Source organism: Zosterops lateralis (genome assembly GCF_965231275.1).
Source record: "Zosterops lateralis genome assembly, chromosome: 10".
Taxonomy (NCBI): domain Eukaryota; kingdom Metazoa; phylum Chordata; class Aves; order Passeriformes; family Zosteropidae; genus Zosterops; species Zosterops lateralis.
Genome location: NC_139770.1, coordinates 21,323,181 through 21,328,809, shown reverse-complemented (window position 1 = coordinate 21,328,809; position 5,629 = coordinate 21,323,181).

Below are 5,629 nucleotides of genomic sequence, written 5' to 3'. Positions count from 1 at the left end.
TCCCGCTCTGCGCCACCGGCCCCGGCCCGGCGGAGCCTCCGACAGCGGCGGGCGGAGCCCGGCCCGGCCCGGCCCCGGGGCCGCCCCGCGGGGGGGGCAGGTGGAGCCGCCAGACCCCCGCGGGGACGGGATGGGCCGGGGGGACCGGCTCTGTGCCCTCCGCCCTTCTGGGCGGGAACGCACCGCACCCCAGCACCGCCAGCCACCGCTCCCGGCACCCCCATCCCGTGTCCTGGAACCTCCTGTACCCCGATCCCTGTGTCCTGGAACCCCCTGCACCCCAATCCTTGTGTCCTGGAACCCCTGCACCCAGCACCCCGATCCTTGTGTCCTGGAACCGCCTGTACCCCCATCCCTGTGTCCTGGACCCCCCGCACCAGCACCTCCAACCTCTCTGCCCTGAAATCCATTGAACTCCATTCCCCCTAACCCCCCACACTCTGTCATCACCCCTGAGCCCTCTGCCCTGCACCCCACTGTACCCCATCACTCCCAACCCCTCCTTCTGTCCTGAACCCACCTCCTCCCCACCATTCCAATCCCTTTGCCTGGGAAACCACCACAGCTCTGCACCCCCAAACCCCACTCTGCCCTGGAACTCACTGCATCCATCACTCCAGACTCCATCACCCCTGATCCCATCACCACGACTCCAGCACCCCCAAACTCTGCCCTAGAATCCACCACAGCCCAGCACCCTCAACCCTTCAGGAGTTTCTTCAGAGAGAGGAAAACCGTTTCTTTAGCTCAGGAACCAAAGAAAACAAATAAATAAGAAATACATCTTGATATCTATAAATTTATCTTCATATCTATATGTTTATCTACATAATTACTCAATACGGTTAAAACAAGTAAACAAACATAAATAATAACTTTTTTACAATGCTTTTTTTGGAAAGCAGGGATGTGTGAACCCTTCCCAGCCCAGATCTGACCAGCCATCACTGCGTGTGATCCCATTGTCGGAAAGGCTCCAGGAGAGGCTGAGCTGGTTCCAGACACTCCAGCCATGAGCTGTGCATGTTCTCTGCCCGCTGGTGAATGGCTCCTGCAGCCTCTGGGGCTCTGCTGAATGGTGTCCTCAGGTCACCTGGAGTTGGTGTCACCACCTGCCTGCAGGTAAAGTGACATTTTTCTCTCCCCTTTCGAACATAAAAGCCTAATCCTCATAGAAGTGCATCAAGGACATGATTGGAGACAGAAATAAGGTACAGAATAATCCTGGCTGGGTGGGTGACAAGTGGCCTTGTGCTCTTGGAACAGAGTGTTGTGTCCAGGGCCAGGCATCCCCTCCTGTGCTGGGGGGGTGAAGGGCAGTAATGTGAATTCCCCAGAATTAAGGCAATTAAGGACACTGAAACCACTGCTCCTCCTGCTGCTCCATCCCACTGCCAGTCTTCCCTGGCATACGGAGATGGATGGAGTAGGAATAGCGGTGACGGGTGCTCGATGCCATGCCTACAGCAAAAATAGATGTGGTTGGGCTGCGATGATGCAAAGCCAGAAGAATCCTTCTCCAATTTCTCCGCTTTGCTTTCAGCCTGGCTCCTGCCTGGCTGTCATTTGTCACCGGTGCTCGAGGCTGCTCCATCCCCAGCACATCTTTTGGGGTGATTTTAGGCTGAAACTGGTTGATAGAAGTCCTTTTCAAAGATCTCACCCTTGTTCAGATCATTCCTGCCTCCTCAGGGATGAGCTATCAACAGGAATGGGGCAGGAAGGAAGCTGCTGGTTCATTGTATGAGGTCACTACCACTGGGAAGCAGCAGGAGAAATAGGAGGTTTTGGGATTAATTAGTGCCCACAGGATGCAATACTGATTTACTACTCCTCAAACCAGCCTTCTGCTGGAACTGGATGTAAACAGAGGAGTCTCCTGCAGTTACCTGCATGAGCTCAACCCTCCTGCCCCTGATTTTTGGCTTTGCAGAAAGAGCTCAACAAACTTCTGCAAATGCTTTCCCAACCCTATGGAGCTAAGTTTTGGTGGATCTAAGTCCAGATGTGATGCTCAAGAAAAATCTGTGCTTTGGGAAGGAAGATTTCAGAGCACTGGTACAAAATAGCTGGAGAAGCAGCAACCAGATGGAAAATGGTCCCAAAAAGTAGTGCAGGATCCAGCAGGAAAGGGAAAGCATCTTCTAACGGCAGCCTTGTAGGCAAGATCATTCCTCCCTGGAAAGATGCTGGCATGGAATGAGTCTGGAATGCAACAGCAAGACTGATAAAATGAGCAAAAGGTCATGAGAGGTTGAAGGAGGGTTTGTTTGGTCTGGAAAAGGACAGGATAACCCGCTGTGTCTGAGGGGCTGCCTTGAAAATACAGACAAACTAGGAAAAACCCGGGATGTTTGGTCGATTGGACATGGGGAGGAGAAGGAGATGCTGGAGGTTTTGGGAGGAGGTTGGGCAAACATCTGGGACATTCAAATCCATGTTGGGACCAGCCCTGGGGAGTTCCTGAGTCTCCTCTAAGCTCAGGATAAACGGTCTGTTCCCACAACTCCATTTTACCCCGAGCCTTTGGTAAGCCTGTCTCGGAGCAGGCAGGTTGGGACCCACGGGGTTTGACCACCCTGCTCTGGCAGACTGGTCTTACTGTGACTTGCACTCAGCACTGGTTGGGCTCCTGCTAACGGGGCAGGCTGGAACACCTGTGCTGGGATCTCTCCTTGGATCCCACATCCCCAGAGAGTGCTGGGAACAGGACACGGAAAGGACAGCAGAGGAAGGGAGGATCCTGCCTGGAGCCAGCAGGGATGTGGTGGCTCCAGAAGTTACCCCAGGAGGCTGCAGTAATCCAGTGGGAGAAGCCCAGAAACCTGGCCCAGGAGGAACCCACCTCACCTCTCTGACCTACAAGTTTCCTCTGAATCCCTAAGGATAATTGTCACTATTCATCATACAGAGAAGCCCAGAAGAGCTTCTTCCCACCCCTGCACTGTTGGGATTAGGAACAAGGTGGGAATGCAGCTGCTCATTGCTCCATGGGAGATGTCTCTGGCTGCACAGAGGTGAGGCAGTGCCATAACAAAGCCCTGAGTAAACCCCGTCCTAAAAATGGACCCATTTCCTTTATGAAAGGACTTGATTTGTTGTCCTTTGTTCTCCCAAGCAGGTGGCAGAGGTGACTCTGTGCCATGATGCAGCACAGTGGGATTGGGAGGTGCTGCCAGAGCAGCTCCCACCTGCCCCTCACCACTCTGAGCAAGCCATGAGGCAGCTCCAGGCTGAGCCAATCCCAAATTTCCCTCATGTGGTGACAAACTGCCTGAAATGTGGTTTTTGGCTTTTGGAAACCTCCCAGCCAGAAAATGGTGCAGCTGCTATAGAGGTGAGGGAAAAGCATCAAGGACTGGCACAGAAGCAGCCCACCTTGGGAGGTGGGATTATCCCCCAGGAAGAGCAGAGCGGAGAAAATAGTCCACAATTTGGTTGGAAAATGCATCCATGCTTTTCCATCGTTTTGCTCACACTTTGCTGGGACATGAATGAAAATCTACCCACTGCTCAATGGATTTCAGAAGCTTCCAAGCCTGTAACAGTCAGGAATGCTGAGGTGGAGGCACTGACATGGCTGGGTAATTAAATTAGCATCTGTGTTAATTATTGGGGCCAAGCATGAGTGAGACATTAACGATGGGAATGTTGGACAGACACCAGTAGCTCCTTCCCAAGTTTTGCTGACTTTGCCAAGGTGATGCCAAAGGTGTGGATCTGTGGGAACACAGTGTGGAGCAAAGGCCAGGTGCCAGAGATGGGCTCTAAGGACAGTCCTGTGGAGCTGTACACCTCCTATCCAAGCAGGAAGACCAAAGGATCAGCCTCTCCCAACTCCAGAGCAGCTCTATTGGAATGGGAGCACCTGCCTTGTGTGTGATCAATCTGCTGGAGGCAGAATGTTAAACCACAAAATAAAATTGTTTGAACCCCAATGAAGGAGCTGCAAGGAAAAATGGGATTTCTAGGAGCTCATGAGAAGCAGAGAGCTACCGCACTACTTGTGCAAGAGGTGCCTGAAGTTACTGAACCCTCAACTGCCTCAATACTGCCCAGCTCCACTCCAGGGCCCCTCTTGTGCCCAGGGAAAGGCAGGAGATGCACAGGGACAGGAGCATCTCCTGTGCAGAGAGAGGCTGCGACTGCCCTAGAGGAAATTCCACCTGCATGTGTGGGGAAGAGCATAGTGGCACAAACAGCTCCTGGTTTCCTTTTTCCCCTCCACGTGTTTTCCAAGGTTTTTATTTGTCCTCTGCTGACAGGAAAACAGGTCGGGAAAGGGCACAGCCTGTCACATCCAGCCAGCAGATGCTGCTCCAGCAGAGGATTCCTCACTATCCTGGTGGGATCCATGGTGGGGGTCAGGGTATGGTCCTCCCTCCCATGGATAATTCCTGCCTCACTGCAGGCAGAGCAGGAGGCCAGCCACCAGGGGATTGCAGCATATCCCATCCTACAGCTGCCTGTCAGCCGTGCCACAGGGCAACACTACACCCTGGGAGCATTAGAGCCTGGGCCACTCCTGGACTGAGAGCCCTTGCAATGATTCAGCAGCAGGAAATGATGGACAACAGGCTCTCCCCACAGCAGTGACAGCAGCTGCTGCCCCAAAGCCCAGGAACAGCTTTAACACGGATTGTGGGGTGCACCTCAGCCAGCTGCCACTCACAGACAATACCCATTTCCTCTGGCACCTGGTGTAATTTACATCAGGATCTGAGCCTTACCAGCACCCCTGGTCCTCACAATGGCATTGAGGAGCTGGAGCACGTCCAGGGAAGGGAACAGAGGTTGGGATGGCTCTGGAGCCCCAGGAGGGGCTGAGGGAGCTGGGAAAGGGGCTCAGCCTGGAGAAAAGGAGGCTCAGGGGGAATGCTGGCTCTGCACAATTCCCTGGCAGGAGGGGACAGCCAAGGTGGTCGGCCTCTGCTCCAGGAATAGGACAAGAGGAGACAGCCTCAAGTTGTGCCAGGGGAGGTTCAGGCTGGACATTGGGAGGGATTTCTTATGGAAAGGGTGGTCAGGCACTGGAAGGAGGTGCTGATGGAGGTGGTCTAGTCCCCATCCCTGTAGAGATTTTAAAGCCCTGTGAATGTGACTCTTGGGGACACGGATGAGCAGTGGCCTTGGCAGGGTTGGAGAATGGTTGGAGTCCATCTTAAGATGGCTTTTCCAAATTAAATGATTGCATGATGAACCATGGTCTTGCAATGCTCATACCAAGCATGGACCTGGCACAGGGATTTGGGACACTCTCAGCACAGGAGCCATATGACACATTCCAAAAAATGCAGCCAACTCAGCCCTGAATGGGCTGTTACTGCTCACACAATTTAAAAATATTACTGCCATGGTCCCGTTGTCCACTCCCAACAGTAAAAACAGGGAATTTCCAACAAAGACATGGATAATTTGTAAATCCCTGACACCTGGTGTGCTGCTGCTGGCCACCTCCTCTCCAGGCAGCTGAAGCAGGTGGGGCCTGTTCCCTCAGCCCCTTCCTTTGCATGATGGCACCCTAAACTCTGATCCATAGAAAGCATCAGTTTTGAGTCTAGAAATTTCTGTTATTTCCACAAAATGCCACAACCCCACCACAAACCAATGTGGAAAGCTCCTCCAACAC